The sequence below is a fragment of the Sinocyclocheilus grahami genome, unplaced genomic scaffold (assembly GCF_001515645.1).
Source record: "Sinocyclocheilus grahami isolate Dianchi unplaced genomic scaffold, SAMN03320097.WGS_v1.1 scaffold857.1, whole genome shotgun sequence".
In the NCBI taxonomy this organism is placed as follows: domain Eukaryota; kingdom Metazoa; phylum Chordata; class Actinopteri; order Cypriniformes; family Cyprinidae; genus Sinocyclocheilus; species Sinocyclocheilus grahami.
Genome location: NW_015506036.1, coordinates 566,541 through 575,263, shown reverse-complemented (window position 1 = coordinate 575,263; position 8,723 = coordinate 566,541). Strand labels below are relative to the sequence as shown.

Here is an 8,723-nt window from a genome sequence, read left to right as displayed (position 1 = left end):
ATAAAAACCATTACGCCTATGGAAAGGCCCCATAAACCATAAAAACTAACCTGTGTGTGTGTGAGTGTGAGAGTGTGTGTGTGTGTCTGTGTGTGTGTGTGTGTGTGTGTGTGTGTGTGTGAGAGAGTATGAGTGTCAGTGTCAGTGTCAGTGTGTGTGTGTGTGTGTGTGTGTGTGTGTGAGTGAGTGTCAGTGAGTGAGTGAGTGTGTGTGTGTGAGTACGTTAGTGAGTGTGTGTGTGTGTGTGTGTGTGAGTACGTTAGTGAGTGTGTGCGTGTGTGTGTGAGTGAGTGAGTGTGTGTGCGTGTGTGATTGTGCATGAGTGTATGCGTGCATGCGTGAGTGTGTGTGATTGTGCATAAGTGTATGCGTGAGTGAGTGAGTGAGTGTGTGTTTGTGTGAGTGTGAGTGAGTGTGCGTGAGTGTGTGTGAGTGCGTGAGAGTGAGTGTGTGAGTGTGTGAGTGTGCGTGCGTGAGTGTGTGTGAGTGCGTGCGTGCGTGCGTGCGTGAGTGTGTGTGAGTGCGTGCGTGAGTGTGTGTGAGTGCGTGCGTGCGTGCGTGCGTGAGTGTGTGTGAGTGCGTGCGTGCGTGCGTGCGTGCGTGCGTGCGTGCGTGCGTGCGTGAGTGAGTACGTTAGTGAGTGTGTGCGTGTGAGTGTGTGAGAGTGAGTGTGTGATCGAGTGAGTGAGTGTGTGTGTGAGAGTGTGTGAGTGACCTGTGTTTTCCAGGTCCTCCAGCGTCCCTCAGCTCCTCTGATGGAGGGTACGCCGCTCTCCGCACTGACTCCTGCTCCTGTGATGATGGCAATGTGTCGGGCCTTTGAGAAGATCTCACGAAACTCAGCCATACCTGCACAAACACACATTCATACACATAACACACATACACAGTCGAAGTGGTTACCAGGGCGTTGCTAGGGTGTCTCGAAGTGGAATAGAGGTGGCACCAGCAGTAGTACTAGTGATGTCTGACTTGGTAAACAGCAGAATAATGTGTCTGTCTTATGTCTAGCCTAACTGCTGTAAACATGAGGCGTGTTTCCGCTTCCGCCACGCACCCGAGCTCGTCCGGATGCTTTGATTGACAGCTGTCCATCTCCCGCAGTGTGCTGCTGCCCTCAACATCAGCTGATTAATCAGCATTTATTGATCGTTAGTCTGTCAAAGGCAGAGAAATGTTACATTCGTGAACATCACTAAAAGTAAAATGAATTGCTTTAGTCATTAAACACTGAACACAATATAAAATCAAATGCTAATACTATTAAAGCACAGACTACAGTCCAGCTGGATGCACTTATTGATCCACAGACTCAATCAACGACATCAAACTACACTGCTATAACGACCAAAACACAGCAGATGAAATCAAAGAGCTGCTCGACTGATAAGCCAGATCCATCACAGATACTCATTCCTATAAGAATAATTAGCGCATCATACCTTTAATAATCTTTCTCTGAGGAACGTCACGGTGAAAATATCCTCTCCAGGCGTCGCACTTACCGCAAACTACATAAACATGTCGTAAAGGATGTAAAAGTGTCGCAAAGCGCGTCTGTTTCTATGGAGATGTAGTGTATCTAGTGGCAGATGCTGAGACTGCAGTCCAGTGCTGACCTCAGAGCCGCATACTAGCACACTAGGAACAGAGTAGCACACTTCAGCCAGTGCACACTCAACAGGCTGATGCGGGTAGTGTAAAGAGTTGAGTACAAGTACAGATACCTTACAGTGAAAATGAATAGTCACCAGTTCCAAAACAACTTGAGCTAAAGTCTTAGAGTATCTGATTGAAGCATTTTACTCGTGCTGAATAAAAGCTCAAAGATGCACTATGTAGTCACAGAGACGTGACAGTGAAATCTAGAAAGAGTTGATTTGTGAGGAGAGCAATTATGTTCATTTTCTAAAACCAAAATACAACTGAACACCTCAAAATTGCAAACAGCATCCTTCAAAAACATATCTTCGGTATAAAGGATGAATAAAAGAATGTAGCTAAAGTAAAAAGGCTTCTTGCACTGGATGTTAAACTGTCGCATGTTCTCGTCTCATTTCTAAAACACCTGTGATTCACAAAGAACTCACATTACGTGAAGCAGCCTTGTTGACAGATCTGGGCGAGTAAGAGCAGAACACACATGATATAGTGCTTTCAGTGTCCTGCAGTGCTGATAGCACAGAAGAGAGTGAGTGAGTGTGTGTGTGTGTATGTGTGTGTGTGAGTGTGTGTGTGTGTGTGTGTGTGTGTGAGTGAGTGTGTGTGTGAGTGAGTGAGTGAGTGTGTGTGTGTGTGTGTGTGTGTGTGTGTGTGTGTGTGAGTGAGTGAGTGTGTGTGTGTGTGTGTGTGTGTGTGTGTGTGTGTGTGAGTGAGTAAAGCACTAAAGAGCTGCAGAAGAAGCTATAGGTGCCATGCACAGTGTACTGTGTAACTGCAATCATCACAGATGGTGGAGTACAGAGTCAAAGTTACTGATATAGAACTCGTTTCACAAGCTGTTTCACCTGCTTTATATGTGTGTGCATGCATCTCTCACACTTGAGTAGCGTTACATTCTGATCCAGATAACCAAAATATGTTGTAAGAACCTTTTGCTAACGTTCAAGTTATAAAACATTATTTCTGAATGTTCAAAGTGTCCTTTTTTCTTGATTACAGGAATATTAAAGGAACGTTACATTTTGTCATTTTGCAAACATTATGTGAATGCCACTCTAGAATGTTCTCGGAATGTTCTGAAACTCAAATAAAATAAATAAATAAATATCCCGGAGCATTTATGAACAATGAATAAATAATGTTTCCATGCTAACTTGTTGATAACATTATTAAAGTCTAGATATCTTTGAGCAACTGTACTATTAACGTTAATGGAAGAATGTTTGTTCATAACTTTGACAGAACCTAAGATAATATTCTGAGAACGTTCTCTGTTAGCTGGGGAATCGGCTTCTTATTGTTTACTGGCAGGTGACAGATAAAATGTTATATTTGATTTATTTTGGAATGAAATTACTGAAATTATTATTTATCACTGATTTTGCAACTTGTGCCAACATGATATCTACAGTATATAAATGTTAGGACAAATCGTTCTTATAACTGTATTAATATTTGATATCATAAAGCTGAGAGAAAACATTCTGGGATCTACCAGCTCCTGCTTATGATGTTGTTCTTGAACATTCTAAGAAACGTTTGGCTTAACCTTTAAATAACTTACTAGTAACTGGACATTTTAACGTTCTTCAGATATAAAAAACAATAAACGTTCAAATAGTGTTATATTTGCAGTGCAGACGTTAGTATGTCTTTTTGTAACCTTTCAATAACATGGACAATTCAACGTTTTAGAAACATTTGAAAACAATATTCTCGCAATGTTTTATAACCTGTGTTACCTGCGGCACGTTCAAGCTCAAACCGGTGCGCAACGTCTTGCTACGGTTTCCGGTTTGAACGACACGTTTCCTGGAAATGGTGTGTAACGTGGTTTGAGATGCGTTTTCTCTTGTTTGGTGGGTGTGTCACACATGTCAGCCCAATCAGCAGCAGCATGTATATAAACCACGAGACAGCTCGCACAATCTACTTAACATCCAAATAAATTCACAACAGCAAGTATATTGTGTGCACATGTTTATTTACATTCAAGGCAAAATAACTGAAATAATAAGAGCACAAGTATAGATCTGGAACTTCTTTAAGTCTGTCTAAATATCATTTAGTCTTCTGGTGCATATCCTTTCCTTAGAAAGGTGTGCTAGACACTGATTAATGTAACATAAAAATACTATACATATTTATATATTTTGCTATTGCATCGTGGAGTGACACAACTTTTCTATACCCCTCTGATTATATAATGGTAACTATTACCATATCATAGCACAACGACAGTGATCAGCAATAATGATAAGCCTAATACTCACAATAAAAATAATAAGGTCATATAGATCCTAACACAGTCTCGGAGGTAAGAAGTGGATTATCCTTGCCTGAAATGTTTGTCTTTTCATCCTGATGTTGGATCACGATAATTAAGAACCGCAGTTTGCACAAACCCCTTCATTTGATTGGGATGTTCTCTTTTATTCTGGAGGGCGAGGGCAGTGACTGTAACATCCAGCATATTTTTCAGTATTAAACACGTATTTATACCGTTTCATCAGGCTCTGAAAATTCTTCCAAAAGAACAGAAAGAATGGCTTTCTCAGCTGCCATCGCTGCAACTCTTGCGTCATCAGAACAGTGTTGAACGCACCACCGTTTCTGCTTTAAACACGTTTTGCACCGTTTCGTCGGCTGAACGCAGCCCTGGGGTTAGTTACCTGTCACGTGACATCCGCGCTGGTGGGAATGGACCAATCACGCGGTCGCAATCGCAGAATGATGGGTTTTTTTTTTACAGCACCATGAAAGCTATTGGAATGGATTGCTATTCGTACGTCAGACACCAGTCCTCGGAATGAACAGATGATCATATATTACAGCATTATCTAATATTTCTCTGCTGGTGTGTGTGAGGCCTCGAGCGCCCCCTGCAGGAGCGCTCAGCTCGCGTCTCCACGAACACTGCCCCTCTCTTGCAGTCCGCAGACAGACGCTGTTGGAGTTTAATCGACACCAGCATCTGCCGCGACACTCTGCCCGTCCCGGTGAAGCAGCGGCCGCTGATGGAGCTCGATGGCGGCCTCTCGGGAGGATGAAGCCGTCCGGAGAGCGCCGTACCTCCGCCACACCAGGAGATCCGTCAGCCTCCAGACAGGTACAGCACACACACACACACACACACACACACACACACAACAGCAGGCAGCTTCTCACTGCACCTCACTGAGACATGACGCAGGGCAGCGGGGACTGACTCAGATGTGCAGTGATGATGCTCGAGTGGAGCAGCGGCAGCAGCATCTCTTGTTGCCATGGTGACCCGCCATCATTTTCAGCTGAGTCAGTACTAACGGGAGCACGAGGCGCGCGCTAACTGTACTACACTGCGTGAGACGATCAGGAGTTAGTTACTGAGAGAGACTGATGGCTGCAATCTGTGTCCATGCGCTCAGAGATCAGTGAGTCCAGCAGGATCAGATGTGGAGTGCTTGTGAAGTGCTGCAGGTACAGAACCACTGATCAGTGTGTGTGTGTGTGTGTGTGTGTGTGTGTGTGTGTGTACACACCCTGCGGTCTCACACGGGCTCAGACTAGCGCCATTATAATAGTACTGTTCATTGATCACAGATATATTAGCATGCATGATTAACACAATAAGATCAACCTGAAGAACAGAAATCTGCTCTCAACACACCGAGAAACTGCAAGATTATGACTGACTCATTCCAGCCCAGCTAACACAAATATCTTCTAAGAACGTTTCGCTAACGTTCCTGTTAAGTTATCAAACTGTGAACATTCAAAACACCAAGTTTTTTTAAATGTTTCTAAATCGATTTTTTTTTGTTATATATGATTTTTAAGTGAAAATTGAACATTGTAGGACTGTCACTTTTGAATGTTATAAGTTGGAATGTTCTCTGAACGTTTTGAAACAGATAGTAACATTGAAAAATGTTTCATGAACCTCCAACTGAAACATTTCAGGAAAAAAACATTGGAGTATAAACAATATTTTTGTGCTAACATTTTGGAAACTTTGTTAAAGACCAGATAACTCTAAACGAAGGATCTATAGGATCAGGAGACAGTCCTCCATAAAATGTGCTGCACACGTCGTGTCCTCTTTTGGAAGACCAAACAAAGTAGTTTCGCTTTCACAATGAAAAACACAGCTGCCTAGCGTGAGGGAAGCAGCGGCTTAGCGTGCGCTGAGGCCGGGATAGAGTGATGAGAAAGCAAAACTTGAAATCGCATCATATGACCCCTTTAATGTTAACACACTAGCAGACTCTCAAGCAATTCAAGCAGAAACGCGTGGCTTGTTGGTAGGAGATATGTGACAGATGAAAACTTTGTGTCTAAAATCATCTCAAAATATCAATGTTTAATATCCTCCATCACACACTACACGATTCATATATCTCCAATCTGCAGACTGGCTCTGAGAGAGTCAACTTCAAAAATCTGTGCAGAATTTGTGTAGTGCACTCCAGCCTTAAAACTACTCTATCAGCATTGCCATCATTCTTCTCTAATTATATGAGCCCTCGAGAGACTGTCCATAAAACGTGCATTTTTTTAAATTAACCTGTGCCTTGAAATTCTTTTGCTTTGCTAAGTTCAGTATGAATCAAAGTTAATTTCATTTTTACTTCTTAAAAGAAAACAATAACTAAAATAAAACTTCAGCATGATTAATATCTGAGCTGCTCGTCAGACTTTTGTAAGCTTCTCTGTCTGCAAGCTCAAGAACAGTTCAGCTTTAAGTGATGATTGGACTGTATGCAGATGAATTATGCTCATCATGCAGTTATAATGCTCCAGTCACGTTTAGTTGTGTGCAGTTTGTGTTTCGGACTCATTTATGAGTAGATTGAGGCCTGTGCCTCACACTCCATATTTTTTATTAACATTAATGAACTGTAAATGTGAACTGCTGTCATGTTGTTACTCAGGTGCCTGCTGTGTTCATGTATTCAATGATTGAACAGTAGGTGGCAGAAATGAGCCAGGCGCTCGAGTCTAGTGCACTACACACTGGCTGCGTCTCAAATCACACACTCTCTGAGTAGGTACTGCTTTTCAATAAGTACTTTGCAACCATTAGTGTCCATCAGATGTGCACTTCAGAATCTCGCCGGAAGAAGCTGGCCATCCGGATACTTTTCATCTGCTGTTTTATGAATACTGTGAATACTATATACTATATACTATAGTATTCGTCTACTGTATAGTATGGAAGTATGCATATTCGTAGTGGTTATTGTGTTCATTAGCTTGATGATGTGCTGCTGTGTGGCTGAGCAGCTGCTCACAGCACCTTAGCAACCACATCAACAGCCTAGCAACCGTCAGCACGTGTGTAATAGGAAGTCATTCCAGGATCAGTTGATGCTGTGGTGAGATGATGACCATCTTCAGGTGTTTATGTGTTATTCATGTTTCATAATGAAATCTGAAGCTTCGGTCTGAGGATGTTCTTCTTTATGTTTGTGATAATGTTATGCTGATCCTGTGTTCACTCAAGTCCAGTGGTGTCAGTGTTTTTTTCCCTCTTCGATAAGCTGTTTGAGCTGGAAATATCGTTCATAATTCCTGTTTCATAAAAGCTCCTGTGAAATACTGATGGAAGTATCTCAGCTAACCAAAATACACGCTGAGCACGTTTTGCTAACGTTCCTATAAAATTATAAAAATGTTATTTCTGAAAGTCCTCTGAACTTTCATAACGTCCAGTTTTTAAATGTTTTAAAAACGTTTTTTCTTGTTTATGCAGATGTTAAGGGAATATTTCATTTGATCGTTTTGCAAACATTACGGGAACTTTAGTTTTTAATGATCTCTGAGAGTTATGAAACAAGTAGTAACATTTATGTTAAACGAAATAAAAACATTAAGGAAAAAAGTTCCATGAATCCAAAAAAAAAAAGTTTTGTAAAAAATAATTATATTTGACATCAAAAAAATGTTATGTGTATTGGTTACTTTCCAGTACAGATAGTTTCAAAGTTGGCTCAACCGGCTCGAGAAAAAATCCATAAATAAGTTATAGGTTAATATATTACATTATGTATATACACTGTCCAGTATCAGACCGTCCACTAGATGTCGCTGATGAACTGCAGTGTGTGTGTGTGTGTGTGTGTGTGTGTGTGTGCACTTAAAATAGGCTGACCAATGTAAAAATCATTATGGTTATCATTATGGATTTGTTTTTGTTGTTTTCCAGTAAAAAAAAGTTTATTACAAAAGTTAATTTACTTTATTTCAAATTTTATTAGATATTAAAGAGATCGTTCACCTATGTGTGTGTGTGTGTGTGTGTGTGTGTGTGTGTGTGTGTGTGTGTGTGTGTGTGTGTGTGTGTTAGTGTGAGTGAGTGAGTGTGTGTGTGTGTGTGTGTTAGTGTGAGTGAGTGAGTGAGTGAGTGTGTGTGTGTGTGTTCACTACTCACTGCTGTGTGTGTGCACTTGGATGGGTTAAATGCAGAGCACAAATTCCGACCACACTTGGCCACACATAAGGTCAAAAAAAAAAACACTCTATTATTAATTTCATGGCCGTTCCATTTCCAACTTGTGTTCTGAATGATATGTGCCATAGAGGAATATCAGGAATGAATATCTACATCACCATAACTGCAGAAGTGAGCAATGTGACATCATGACGGTAGCGTGTAAAGCGTGACCCTGTCGCACTGCAGTGAGCCGGATCTCACATCTACTGCGGCGTAAGGCTGGAAACCAGGTTCAGCACAGATTATAATGACATAACTCCCTCAGAGCCACCGGCACACGGCACAAATTAATGAGAGGATTTCTCTATCGCCCTACTTTAATATCCAATTAAAACGTGAAGTGTGTGTGTGTGTCCTGAAGCTGTCTTGAGTACTCCAGATAAGCGCTGGACTCTACCACATTCTCAGAAGACTGTTAAGGACTTAGTTTCTGGTACTTTATTAAGTGATGTGGTGTGTGAAACAATCAGGATAGCAAAAACACTTTAAAGGGAACTGAGAAACCAAAATTCCCTTGATCTTTTGACATATAAGAGCTCATTGTACTATAAAAACATCCTGTAAGAACTCAAAACTTTCTCGTTAG

The 8,723-nt window shown here is 41.4% G+C and overlaps 1 long non-coding RNA gene across 1 annotated transcript; it reads right to left on the bottom strand.

The window, feature by feature from the left end:
• Nucleotides 1–670: 670 nt before the first annotated feature.
• LOC107563094 (uncharacterized) lies at nt 671–1,543 on the bottom strand. The gene is made up of 3 exons (XR_001606075.1): nt 1,443–1,543; nt 1,058–1,157; nt 671–849 (listed from the first exon to the last, which is right to left on the bottom strand). It is a non-coding gene; the product is annotated as an uncharacterized lncRNA (long non-coding RNA).
• Between the last annotated feature and the right edge of the window lie 7,180 nt (nt 1,544–8,723).